Source organism: Cryptomeria japonica, chromosome 10 (genome assembly GCF_030272615.1).
Source record: "Cryptomeria japonica chromosome 10, Sugi_1.0, whole genome shotgun sequence".
In the NCBI taxonomy this organism is placed as follows: domain Eukaryota; kingdom Viridiplantae; phylum Streptophyta; class Pinopsida; order Cupressales; family Cupressaceae; genus Cryptomeria; species Cryptomeria japonica.
In genome coordinates, this window is record NC_081414.1 from 825,076,108 (window position 1) to 825,091,249 (window position 15,142).

The 15,142-nt window shown below is 39.5% G+C and overlaps 1 protein-coding gene across 1 annotated transcript in view; it reads right to left on the minus strand.

Annotated features, from left to right (window-relative positions):
* LOC131858708 (uncharacterized) overlaps window positions 1-15,142 on the minus strand; it is a 100,420-nt gene that overhangs the window by 23,030 nt on the left and 62,248 nt on the right. The window lies entirely within an intron of this gene.

The window sequence follows — 15,142 nt, forward strand, 5'->3', positions numbered from 1 at the left end:
GTAGCTGTGCAGGATACCAAGTTCGTTGGAGAAGACAAGTTGAAATTAGAACTTCTAAAAAATCTGAGATGAAACCGGCTCCAACATACATAGCTGAAGGATGGAATCAGTAATGGCAAAACTCAAACCTCCAAAGAGATGAGTCAAACAACTAAGGCGAATCTGAAATAGATCTGAACATGAACAGCTGGTAAGTGAATGAAATCGGCCTTTTCACAAAAATGAGAACATGTACCTCACTCACAAGTTGGAGAGAAATCTGTCAAGATCCCGTACCTTGCAAAGGACATAGATCGAATTTCTTCACAAGGACATGTACCTTCCTAAGGGTCCAAAGCGAATTTTTGCCAAGATGTGTACCTATTGTGACCATTTCACACATCGCCCCATTAAAATGGGGACCCCCTCTTTTTGCTCGGTTTTGCCTGTTTCTCTCTCTGCTTTTAGGGTTTTGGGTTAGTGAGTCAGTCGTCTGGACTGGGGTTAAGCCTTAGGGTTTCCGTTTTGATGTTTTCAAGCCGGTGTCTAGTCCAAATTTTGAAGATTGTTGAGCTTCCTCTCGTAGGATGCAATTTTGAAATAAGGAGAATCTGTCAGGAGGTCAAATGAGTTTGTCTAGGTTCAGTCAGATTTTTGATTGCAAGTCCAAATTTTGCCTAAGTGTTAATGATGGAATTGTGAATTTTGTCTGGGTGATTTTTGGCCAAATTTTGGAAATTTTGATAATTGATCCCAGGCATTGGAAATGGCCTAATCTTGCCTTGTGAAGTGACTGAAGTCTTAAAATCTTGGTATTTTGGCCTATGGAAGTGAAATCGCTCCTGTCCCTCAGCCAGGGACCAGGGCGAAAATGATATTTTAGGCATCTTGGTTATTAATTTATTTCATTTGTCTTGTGCAGGGTCGCTAGGAGATGCAATAATTGGAGATTTAGAAGATTTTTGGGACTCAAAATGGCAAATTTTTAAAGTTTAAAGTCAAATCGCTCCTGACCCTTAGTCAGGGACCAGGGCGAAATGACTTACTTAGACCATTTTGACCTCATTTTGATCAAATTGAAGCATCAAGGACGTAATGGAAGGTGAAATCAACATGATAGAGTGCCAGGATTGAGTTGTTTGCAATAAAAGTTGAACTTTTGCCCTCAAGGACAAAAATCGCTCCTGTCCCTCACTGAAGGACCGGAGCTTGTTTCTCAAAATTCAACTGTCCTTGCAGGACTAAGGTGATTTTTGGATTGGAAGAGGTAAAGGAGGACATCTTTTGTCCATTGAATATAATTTGAAGAAATTTGCAAACAAGGAAACATGCTATGAAGAAAAATCGCTCCTGTCCCTCACTGAAGGACCGGAGCTTGAAATCCAAAATTGCCTTGTCCTTGAAAGATTTGAACGATTTCGCGATTTGAGAAGAACAAGGAAGGTACATTTTACTCGTTGAATATAATTTGATTGTACCTCGAAGGAGAAAATTGGCCCTAGAAGCAAAATCGCTCTTGTCCCTCAGCCAGGGACCAAGGCGAATTTTAATGATAGCTCCCGTCCCTCTCTCAAGGACCAGAGCGATTCCTCCACAAGACAAGTTTTTGGCGAAGTGAAAAGAGTTTTTAAGTTTGAGGCAAGTAAAAGGAGGCATAACGAATCTATTGGAGATCATTTGAAGATTGTAAGACACCAAATGAAGCCCATATTTGCCTAGGCGCTCCTGTCCCTCTCCAAGGGACCAGAGCGATTTCCTCCTAAGGCGAATTTCCCACAAAGTTAAAGTGAGTTTCATGTCGAAGATGAATGAAGAGGAGCATAATGAGTCCATTGAAGACAAATTTGAAAGTTGGCAAAGCACGAATGAGCTTACAAGTGAAAATTCGCTCCTGTCCTTCAGTCAAGGACCAGGGCGAAATCAAGGCTATCTAATATTCTCCTCCAAGTGTAAACCACTCCAAGCCAAGGTACAAGGTGGCAATGATGTTTGGAACGCCTCGAAGAAGAACAAAGTTGCAAGGACCATGAAAATTGATGAAATTATCCAAGTTCGCTCCTGTCCCTCAGTAAGGGACCAGAGCGAAATAGTCAAATATGCTTAAACTTTGAAGGCCACTTTCGTTTCAAATGTTCAAGAAGGAATAAAGGGCACCATTTTACGCCTTGAAGACAATTTGATATCAATATGATAGAGGATTTGCACCATATACTAAAGTTCGCTCCTGTCCTTCAGTCAAGGACCAAGGCGATATTCACTAGACTGGTCATTTCTTTCAAAAACCACGTCAAGGCGAGGTCGCGCAAGGTTGAAAGTGTCTTTGAGAAGATGATAGGCAAGGAACCAAACATCAAAAGTGACTAACTTGAGCAAAGAGGCAAGTTCACTCCTGTCCTTCAGTCAAGGACCAGGGCGATATTCATAAAATCAATCATTTTTCTTCCTAGATCACATCAAAGCAAGGTTACACAAGATCCGAAATGTCATTTGAAAGGTGATGAACAAAGAGTTAAGGTTAAAAGATGACGAATTTGAGCTAGAATTCAAAGTTCGCTCCTGTCCCTCACCAAGGGACCAGGGCGATATTCACTTGAATATCAAATTTGCCTTGTAAAGGACAAGTAAAGTACGCGTGGAATGAAAGGATAAAATTGTTACTTGCCTTGTGATGCAAATTGGTGATTAAAGAAGCGAAGACCAAGGAGTAAATGCAAAGTTCACTCCTGTCCCTCACCAAGGGACCAGGGCGATAATGATCTTAAGAGGCATTCATCTACAACATCAAATCGTTCAAATTCAAGATTCCCAATGAAGATGCCAGTTTCAACGTAGAGGAAGTGGTTTTGAACGTAAAAGGGGAGAAATTCAAGAGCAAAATGCTAGATCGCTCCTGTCCCTCTCCCAGGGACCAGAGCGATATGGTTTGTATCCTTTTCATCTCTCACGTGTTTGGCGCCAATCATTTTCAAATTGCATTAAATGCTAAATTTCGATAAACCTTGATATTTTTAATTAAAATTGGCATTTAATGGGTGCGCACAAGGCATTTAATAATTAATTTTGCCTTTTAAAAATCGAAGCTATTAATTACAAGGCATTTAATTAATTAATTATTAAATTAAATAAATAAATTGAAGCGCTTGGGTTTTATTTTTTTATATTTTACAAAGTCGGCCTTCATTTTTTATTTAAAATTTATTTATTATTTGCCTATTTTCAAAAGTCGGCCCAGGGGAGATTGAAGAGGTAAGCGCCTATAAAGGGGAGGTATGATATCTCATTTCAAATCATCATTCAATCATTGTTGCATGCGATTTTGGAGAGCAATAGGAGTAAGTGCGAAATATCATCAAAAGAGGAGTGCGAATTGTGTTCAAGTGGAGCGAATTTGCCTTCAAGGCGTTGGAAGACCCCAAGGGTGGTGGAATTGACAAGAAAGGCACCTTTGCTAAAGGAGGATCACGTTGAAGACTTCAAATTTCGTTTTTGCCTAGGCGAATTTCATATTTTTGCATCTTTTTAGAGTTAGCTCTCAAGTGAGGTATGGCGAAGTCTTCTTTTGTCTAAATTTTGAATTTTGATCGTCATAGTCTTAATCTAAATTTTGAATTTTGAAATTTTGAATTTCCAGTAGCTCAATCGTATTTAGGAAATGATAACTCAAGGACTTATCATGAAGTTTCCTAAATTCAATCTTTAATCTAATTTATGTTTATACATTGCAAAATCTATTTCTTATTATGGAATGTTGTGTAGGTGTTACAATGGCGACCCCAAAGGCGGGAGCATCCACCAGTCGTCCAGCTCTCATGAAGGAAGATCAGAAGAATGAGGAATTGGAGACCAAGATCGTGTCGAAGTGGAGCAACATTGGAGATACCAACTTGGGAAACTTCAGTGTGAAGAAGTTTCAAGAGGTCCCTTACATTGGCAAGCCATCACTTGTCGCAAGGAGAATAATTGAAAGTGGCATTATCAAGGTAGCCGGCTTCCCTCCAGCAATCCAGTGCCATGAGTTGATGATCGAGTGTGCTCGCCATTATGATCCATAGTCCAGATCGATAGTGTCCAAGGAAGGAGACACTTTTGCTTATCTTTCAGAGGAAGCTATCAGTGAAGCTCTTCACTTGCCGGAACATAAAGATATGATTTATAAAAGCTTAGAAGGAGCCAGGTCCATGTACGAAGATGATCCGGACACTTGCCTAAGCATCATCAACAAGAATTGGTTACTCAAGAGTCGTCCTCGCCTGAGCAAGATTCCGAACACACCACATAGGATTGACTTCTAGGAGGAGTACAGAGATTTGATAACACTACTCAACCGAGTTACAGGGGCTCCTCAAGCCTTCTATTTTGAGAAGTGGATGTTCTACTTCATCCAAGTGATAGTTCAAGGAAAAGGAACAATCCATTGGGCTAGAATGATTAGCCATTGCTTGGACGTACAGTTAAGGAGATTGAAGGCTACCAAGTCTTTCCACATGAGTTCATACATCATATATGCCTTGATCAGGAGCTTTGAGTATGCAGGACTACCTCACCGAGGAGTGATTGGAAGAGGACCTGGCGAGGTCAGAGTTTGTGATTCCTATGTTCACTTGCATCATCCACCAGGAAGTAACTACAAGTTAGTCAATGATACATTCACGATGAACATCACCAGGATATTGCAAGGCGGGATTCACAACCGGCTATCTCAGGACGCACAAGAGCTTGTGAAGAGGTACGGTGCAAGGTTTATCCAATTCCAGAAATTTACATATATTAGAGTTCATGGATGTCCTTCACCTCCCTACATGTTGCCAAGATATCCGACAGACAGAATAGTGTTACTTGAGGTAACAAGACAGTTGGCAGCTTATGTGAAAGCATTCAGACACAGACATGGAAATGGAGTTCCTGTGCCTATCATATTGGGGAATTCAGTTGAGGTATGTCCTAATGCTCTAGCCATGGATGATGCAGACCATTCACCGAGCTATTTAGGTTCTTGAGGTCATCCACAACTTGATGATAACTGTAGCTGCTTTTGCTCATACTAAGGATGTTATCATTCCTGTCTTGCAAGTAATCAGACAAACATCAAGGAAGGTCCTAGTGCAAGAAAAGATAATGGATGGAGGACCTCATAGTTTACTTCAGTGGTCAACTTTACTCCAGATGAAGGAAGTTCTCTTCGAGGACATCAGTACCAGATGCAATCATGTTGAGGAGGTTATCCACCCGATCCAGGACAGAGTGTTTGAGGTACTACGTACTATTCTTGGCAGGAGGATCGAAGTTGAGACAGATGTGGATTTGCAGGAATTGGAAGATAGAGTCAAGGTCATCTTTTGCAAAGATGAGAATGTTATTACAAATGAGCAACGAGATCAGATGTTTGCCACCATGCTCCTAATTGAGAAGACCAAGGAACTTGAACCTGAATGGGACGCTGCTCTTCTCAAGGCATTTGATCAGGTCATCCACTTAGAAGAACGAATGAAGAATCTTCCCGAGATTCCAATTGCTGAGATCGAAGGAATCGTGTCTAGATTCATTACATATGCTAAGAAGGAGCATTGGAAAGGGAATAAGATTCTAGATGAGAGGTTGTTATAGATGATGTGGCACCTTAATTGTCATTGGTCTATGTCTCCTAAATTTTCGTGCCAAATTTAATATTTGGCTATGCATTTAATGTTGTGCAATAAAAGGGGAACTTTTGTAATAAAACCCTAATTAGGGTTTAGGTGTCATAATCTTGGCCATTGATCTTCTTTTTGATCTGGACCGTTCATTGTAATTGAGGATGCTATATATACCCTCATTCCTTTTCATTTTGTAACTAGAAAAGAAGAAAACTAGAGATTAAGGAGAAATTAGAGAATTAGAGAGATATTAGAGATTAGCAATTTGATTTGTAGCAAGATTGAGCTTTGAGGAAGGAATTTCAAACAATTGTTGTTCATGATGGCTTTGAGATCAATAGAATATTGAAGTTATGGTGTTTTATTGCAATTCTTATGGTTATCTTCATGGTTGTTCACTTTCTTGAATCATTCTCAATCAAAGTAGTATTTTAGTTTGAAGGATAAAGTGTTGGACTTGATCGTCGGTGAGATTCACTCTCCAAACCACTAGCTTCTTGCTGATTGTAGGGACGCCTTGCGTGGTCAACTGGATAAACTTGAATCACTTAAACCTTCAATCATTGTTGTATCTTGGATATGTGCCTTTGTGGTAGTGTCTATGATCCTTGATGAATTGAAAAATCATTTGTTACCTTAGAAGATCGCATCAATTTCAATTGAGTTGTTATTTTATGGCAATATTGAAGTTGGTAGAATCTTGCCAAGTCTCGTCCACATTGAGTCATTCTTAGGGTTAGATTAGACTAGATCTCTTGCAAGCCCTACTCTTTTGATCTTTTTTGAGAATTCATTAGTATTAGGAAATCTTGTTCCTGCATTTCGGAAACGTAAGGCCCCTTGATGACACAGCAATCACAACGACCACTGGTGCTTATCCACACGTAGAGACCCTACTTAAAAGAACATTGAAGTCACCCTAACTGATCCTTCTTGCGATATCTTCAGCAGTTAGAGATTTTATTCAAGAGAGGATAAGGTACCCTTGGGTATTTTATTCTGTGTATGATTGTGTACAAAATAGATGTCAACAGTACCTTGCAAGGGAAGTGAAGATCGAGAGTGAATTTTGAAGTCTTGGAGAGGTTTTAAAGCGAATTTGTTCAAGCATGTACCTTGTTAAGATTTGAGATCAAACTTTCCTAGTAAGTCATGTACCTTCCAAAGGACATAGAGCGAATTTTTTATCAAGATCATGTACCATGCTGAGGTCCCAAAGCAAAATTTCACCAAATGATGTACCTTCCAAGGGATCAAGAGCAAGATTCTTTATCAAGTGATATACCTTCCAAAGGGACAAGAGCGGATTTCTTCACAAGGGCATGTACCTTCCAAAGGATCAAGAGTGAAATTCTTTTCACCAAGTTGCGTACCTTCCTAAGGGTCCAGAGCGAGATTTTGATGTACCTTAGAGAAGACATAGAGCGAAATTTTTGATCAAGGTGACGTACCTTGCAAAGGTACAAGAGCGAATTCTTATCATTTCATATACCTTGCCAAGGTCCCAAAACGAATTACCCAAAGGCAAGCTTTTTGGCATCAAAATTCTATTTAAAATTCGAATTTCTAAAAGGGAGAATTTCAATGTATTAAGTCGGTCAGCATTAAGGAAACAATTTGTTATATTTGTCAAAAAAAGTCGGCCTTATACCCAAGAGTCATGACTTTGCCCTAAAGTGCATATATAAGGAAGATCAAATTAATCATTTTAGCATCAATTCAAAACACAAATCCTCTCTAGCACTGAATTACTCCAGCAGGTCAACGAACTTCATCAAGCATCAAAGAATTTCATCAGCAAAAAGGGCGAATTTCAATATTAGAGATGCAGGTCTGATCTTTTGAAAAGGCGAAATTCATCATTTGAGCATCAAGGAGAAGCGAATTTCCTCAGCCAGCAAGCTTATCAACCAGTGAATTCATCAGCCCAGATTTGTCCTAGGACATTCAAATTACCTTCTACACAGTGAATTCATTGATTGCATTTAGAAAGAAATCATCAAAAATCAAAGATTAGATCAAGTTGTATATCATGTGTGTTTGATGTTCAATTGTTCATTTTGCAGGAGGTAAGGAAAGAGATCAAATGAGCCAGGTTGAAGGAAGATCAGAACAAGGATCTCAAGGAGAGAATTTCAGCATCAAGGTCAAGATACAAGGAAGACCTCTTCAAGAAGCTTCATCAGCAAACACAAGAACATCAAGGGAGGGAAGATCTCAAAAGATTCCCACCACATCATGACGACATGAAGAGATCAAAAGTTGCAAAGAGATCATCCAACTACTTCAAGGCACTAGAGCATAAAGGAAGGATAACCTACATGATGGAAGAATGTTTGACAATCTTGAATTCCCTTCGGGAATCCAAGAATCAAATTCAGTACATTGAAGAGCTACATTCAACCAAGTGCATCATCCACTCAAAGTACATCATGAGCAAGAGAAAGTCCACCAAAGTCATCACAAGACCTACATCGAACATGATTGAAGAAGCAAATAGTTTCAGAAGAGTTAGTCAAAGTTTGCTTCTCATCATCATCATCACTTTAAACAAACTGGATAATGTTGAGCATAAAGAAATATCTCTCAACATCCCTTCATGGTGATGAATCAAATCAAGTCTACAAAGTGCAAGATTGAGGTGGCATCCCAATCGCTATTCCACCAATCAGAGAGATCCACATCAGCGCGTCTTGATTCAATGAACCAAGCTCACCCATGAATGCACAAACTCCAATGTACCTAACCTTGATATCTATTGGTCCACACTCACTGAATGTAATTTTCTCATTGGCTAAGGAGAGTTTGTTGTAACAAACCCTAATTAGGGTTTTTATTGTAATATCTTAGCCATTGATAGAGATTTGATCCTGGTCGTTAATTGTGATGAGCTCTCTATATAAAGCTCAAACTCTTCATTTGTAAAGGTTAATAGCTAGTTAATAGTTAATAGCAGGAATAGAATAGTGAATAGCAATTAGAATAAAAGTTAGAGTAGATTAGGAGAAGGAAGAATTGTTGTTATGACTTGTAAATGAGATACTCTTTTCATTGAAGTTATGGTGAAATTTGTTATTTCAACAAGCCTCATGGTTCTACTTCTCATTGCGTTCTCATGTTGATTAGATTGAATGGAAGAAATTGTTGAATGCATTTATGTGGAATCCATTTAGTCCATACCACTAGCCTCTTGCTGATGGTAAGTGTGCCTTGTGTGGTCAACTAGAATACTATGCGCTTAATTTCAAAACGCTATACATCCATTGTTTATGCAATAACTTGAATGGTGAGCAGTGTTTGATGGTAACGATTTGAACATCTTCGCATTATCCTTAGAAGATTGCACTGAGCTTGTGTCAAATTGTTCTATTTGATGGTGAGACCTTGCCCAGTAGGATTCCATCTAGTCATTCACTCATCTTCTTACATTCTAGGCTTTAAGAGTAGCATAGACTTCTCAAACCGCATCTCTTTTGCTCTTTTTTTATCTTCCAACTGAGTAGATAGGACCTAAGTTCTAGCAAATCAAGCATTCAGGCATTCAAACGTAAGTCCCTTTGTGATTCCAGCATAATCACATCAAACCAATGAGCTTATCCACACGTAGTGACACTACATTCATGAACCTTGGAGTCTTCTCAAGTGATCCTTAAGCTAATCTTCAGCATTCGAGAGATTTTGTTCAAGAGAGGATAAGATACTTTTTGGTTATTTTATTTTGTGTTCGCATGTGCATAAAAAACACATCAACAAGACCCATGATGGAAGATAAACTGCAAACTATATTTATATTAAATAGGATGGAAATCTTTTACAACAATATCCAACTAGAATACAAAAACTACAATCTATTTCGTTTGCAACAATGCTATAATAACAACACAAATTTGTAATTGCTCAATCGGAGATTTTCAATAACTCACTACACATCACATAGATGGGATGAAGATGAGATATCCAACCATGAAAGCTCCAATATCATTGATTTGTTATCCCACAACAACTACAAGTGTCGTGGTGACTCAATATCGCCAATATCAATAATCATTAAAGCTCAAATGCAACCTCTACATGAGAAACACAGTTTCGGCCAATAGGGTTTTCGTCTTTTGGTATGTGAGATCTTCAAGGTTTTTGTCCTTTGACCTCCTATGAATCCAAGAGTTTCCATCCTTAGATCTATGTCTGTGAACATTAAGGTTTTGGATAGTTTCAAGTTAGGGCTTTTTTTATATTATTAATCATTTACAAATATTTTGTTCATATGAGCATCAATATGAGACCAATGCAATCTCTTGTGAGCAAAACCATGAGACTAATATCAACTCCTTCTAAGAAACCACACTAAAAACCACCTATGGAAGACCAAGGGTCATAACTTAGAAAACCACTTATTTATAAACCACCTCCACATTAGAAGCCAACTATGGAAGACCAAGAATCACAACTTAGAATTCCATATTAGATGTCTCGTTGGGATTTGAACTTGGGTCTCCACATTGAGAACTAAATGATTTAACCAATTAAGCTCACGTTAGGGTTTGGAATATTTCCATATTGATAATTATGTTCAAACCTCAAATCCTTAATACCCACTAAAAGAAAGTTGAAGACTATAAATGCCAAATCTCACTGCTAGTACACAACAAAGAACGCCCATACCCAATAGGTGGCAGTTTCCTTCGAGCTACACTTGAAATCATGCCACATGCACTGGAATTGACTCTAAAGTCATGGGGAATGTTTCTTGTGCCATGTCATTTTCTACAATAATGGCAAGATGTCCCATAGGGTTTAAAACCCTAACGACCACATTAATGGTGGCCAAGGTCATCTACCTTGTTTGCACCACTAGAGGTCCACTTGGGTCCTTGTCCCCATTATAAAATCTTCCTTTTATGCCTACAAAATCTTCTAGGAGTGTCATCCAAGTGAGCATTAATGGTGATTTAGTTGTGCAAGGAGGTAGGTGAGGTGAACAATGAAAAGAGGCAAGAATTTTGAATTTGGGTGTTGGGGATGCTCCATGACTTGTACCATGAGTTCAGGGCTAGGGTTTTGTTGACGTGTATTTTGTACACAATCATACACAGAATAAAATACCGACAGGCATCTTATCCTCTCTTGAGAAAATAGTCTCTAACTGCTGAAGATCTGCAAAAAGGATCAGTTAGATGGACTCCAAGGTTCTTTTAGTGGGGTCTCCACGTGTGGACAAGCTTTTTTAGTGGTATGATGTGATTTGCTGTTTCCTCCAAGGCGTCTTACGGATTCAAAAGTTCGAAGATTTTACTAAACTAAAAGGAACTTTCAAAAAAATGGAAAAAGGACAGGGTTTAAGTAAGTCTAATCTAGCCTAACCCTATGAACGACTTAGCATGAATGAGATTTGGCAAGACTCAACCAACTTCAATTTTGCCATAAGATAACAACTCAATTGAAATTAGTGCGATCTTCTAAGGTAATAATGGTATTCAATGCATCAAAGACCAAGGACACTACTACGAAGGTACATATCCTAGATGCGAAAATGCTTGAAGGTTAAGGACTCAAAATGTTTTCCAGTCGACCACGCAAGGCGTTCCTACAATCAGCAAGAAGCTAGTGGTTTGGATAGCGAATCCTACCAAATATCGAATCTCACACTTAGTCTTTCAAATTAACAAACTACTTTGATTGAGCGTGATTCAAGTACATCCAACAACCATGAAGATAACTTAAGAAATTTGCAACAAAACACCATAACTTCAATATTTTATTGATTTCCAAGTCATCATATACAACAATTGCTTGAATTTCTCTCTTCAAGACTCAATCTTGCTACAAAATAAAAATTGCTTCTAACTCTAATCTCTCTATTACATCAACTATTATCTCTCACACTTATTCACTATTTTTCTATTATCAAATGAAATGGAAAATGGGGGTATAAATAGCATCCCCAGTTACAATGAAAGGTCCAGATTGAAAATAAATCAATGGACAAGATCATGACACCTAAACCCTAATTAGGGTTTGTTACAAATGACCTCCTTTTTACTGAACAACATTAAATACATAGCCAAATATTAAATTTGGCACAAAAATCTAGGAGGTATCAACCAATGAGAAATAAGATGTCATGTCATCTGTAACAACCTTTCATCTAGAATCTTATTCCCTTTCCAATTCTCTTTCTTAGCATATGCAATGAATTTTGTCACGATTCCTTCGATTTCTGTGCTTGGAATCTCGGGAAGATTCTTGATACTCTCTTCTAAGTGGATAACCTGATCAAATGCATCTAGAAGAGCTGTGTCCCAAGTAGGTTCAAGTTCTTTTGTTCTATCAATCAGGAGCATGGTGGCATACATTTGATCATACTGCTCATCTGTAACATCTGCGTCCTTGCGAAAGATGATCTTGATTCTATCCTCAAATTCTTGTAAATCCACATCTGTCTCGACCTCGATCCTTCTGCCAAGAATGGTACGAAGTACCTCAAATACTCTGTCCTGGATCGGATTGATCACCTCCTCAACTTGACCACATCTAACACTGATGTCCTCAAAGAGAACACTCTTTATATGGAGTAAGGTTGACCACTGAAACAAACTGTGAGAATCACCTTCTAAGATCCTCTCTTGTGCTAAAATTCTTCTGGATGTGTGTCTTATAACTTTCAAGACAGGGATGACAACGTCCTTGGTATGAGCAAATGCAGCTACTGTTGCCATCAATCTGTGAATAATCTCAAGAACTTGGATAGCCTGATGGGTGATCTTCGACATCCTTGTAACAAACTCAATGGCCACCGTGTGAGATCTATCCATCCAACTACATGTACGCTGGACCAGGTTCCTGAATCTTTCTGCTTCATTGATTGATTGAAGGGGCAATGCCTGCAATGGTGATCTAACTGGATCCTGACGTCCCAAAGGTTCATTGATGTGACTGAAATATGTCCTCCATGCACCGACCTCTTTCTCAAGCTTTCTATTCTTTTCTACTTCTTCTCTAAACTTGTCCTTCAATGCCTCAAATGTGTCGGTGGCATCATCTAAAGTCTGCTCTACTGTGGATGGTCCTAACTCAATAGTCTGTATATGGTAGTCTTCTGCTAGGATCTCACCCTCATATTTGTCTGCTGCCGGTGTAGCTATCTGCAGTTTTCTAGATCCAGTCTCATCTCGAATCATCTTGGACATCTTTGTAGCCTTCTTTTTCTCTGTTGTCATATGTGAACGTCCCACGAGGCTCTCTAAATCAATTGCACTGTCCTCGTCCTCAATTACGATCACCTTAGTCAATCTTTCCTTCAACCAATCTGGGATATTCGATCTTGTCTCTTGAACTTGAATCTCTTTATGTACTATTTCTTCTTGTCTGGGAGGAGATGTTACTTCATTATCATTATCTAAATCATAGTCTTGGAGAGATCCATCGGATGAAACATGCTGTACCTGTTCTTCCTCCTGCCTATCATTCTGTACCATCGATTCCATGGACTCTTCCACTCGAACTGTTCTATCCTCTGGCCTGGAAGAAGTACCTGGTGTTTGATCTTTGTTGGCACCTTGCTTTTTCTTGGAAGGCTCTTTCTTTTCTGATCTTTCCTTTCTCTTTGAACCTCTCGAATGGAGATTGCCCTCACTGGCACATCGAAGGTTACCCTCACCTGAATTCCTAGGATTAGGATTGCCTTCACTAACACTGGCTCCACCTTCGGCTGGTTTCTCTTCCAAAGTAAAAGACATAGCTATGCCTTGTTCCCCCAACTTCTGATGCTGAACGTCTACCCATCTGCGAGTACAAGACAAGACTGGTGCCATCAAATCATCTAAATCCACGGCCTCGGGCTCATTCCAATTCAAACTTATTGTCTTGCTTTCTCTATCATATGAAGATTGGATGTGCCTGCCGTTGTCCTGAGCTTGGTCGGCTACTCTGTAAATCTTACATTTCCTGATGAAATCCAAAGGCAATCTAGAATGTATTTTTCGTTTCACTTCGAGATCATCTAGGAGATTCATCATAAAATCTTCAATTTGGTACTCATGTCTAAATCTTCTACCGACCGTCTCCTCTAAGTGTCCATGTGGATCAAAACTATTCCTCCAAGCAAAAGATGAAAAAGGATACAAGGCTAACTCCTTCTCTGCGTCATCCATGGCTAAGACATTAGGACATACCTCAACTGAATTACCCAAAATAATAGGTACCTGAACTCCATTCTGATGTCTGTGTCTGAATGCCTTCACATATGCTGCCAACTGCCTTGTTACTTCAAGTAACACAATTCTATCTGTCGGGTACCTCGGCAACATGTATGGAGGTAAAGGACATCCATGCACTCTAATGTAAGTGAACTTGGGAAACTGAATGAACCAAGCACCGTACCTCTTGATGAATTCCTGGGCATCCTGAGATAATCTGTTGTGAATCCCTCCTTGCAACGTCCTTGTGATGTTCATCGTGAAAGTATCATTGATTAACTTGTAGTTCTTCCCTGGTGGATGATGCAAGTAGGTATAGGATTCACAAACTCTGACCTCGCCGGGTCCTCTTCCAATCACTCCTCTGTGAGGTAGTCCTGCGTACTCAACGCTCCTGATTAAGGCATAGATGACGTATGAACTCATGTGGAAGGACTTAGTAGCCCTGAGTCTTCTCAACTGTACGTCCAAGCAATGGCTAATTATCCTAGCCCAATGTATTGTACCCTTTCCTTGAACAATCACCTGGATGAAGTAAAACATCCATTTCTCAAAATAGAAGGCATGAGGTGCTCCTGTAACTCTGTTGAGCATGGTAATCAAATCTCTGTACTCCTCTTGGAAATCAATCCTGTGTGGTGTGTTCGGTACTTTGCTCAGACGGGGACGACTCTTAAGTAGCCAGTTCTTGTTGATTATGCTTAGGCAAGCATCTGGATCATCATCATACACTGATCTGGCTCCTTCAATGCTCTTGTATATCATGTCCCTGTGCTCTGGAAGATGGAAGGCTTCACTTATGGCTTCCTCTGAAAGGTACGCCAAAGTGTTTCCCTCATTGGACACAATTGTCCTGGACTGTGGATTGTAATGACGGGCACACTCGATCATTAACTCGTGGCACTGAATGGCTGGAGGAAAACCGGCCGCCTTAATGATGCCACTCTCTATTATTCTCCGGGCGACAGGTGATGGCTTGCCGATGTAAGGGACCTCCCGGAACTTCTTTGTGCTAAAGTTCCCCAAGTTGGTATCTCCAATGTTGCTCCACTTGGACACGATCTTGGTCTCCACTTCTTCGGTCTTCTGATCCTCTTTCATGAGAGTCGAGCGACTGGTGGATGCTCCCGCCTTTGGGGTCGCCATACCTACACAACATTTCATTATAAGAAATAGATTTTGCAATAAATAACGTAAATAAGAGAGATAAATTTTAGGAAACCTCATGATAAGTCTCTAGAGTTATCATTTCCTAAAATACAACGATTGAGCTAAGAGATATTCAAGAATCAAAATTTCAAAATTTGAAATATGACGATGAATGAATAAAGCAAT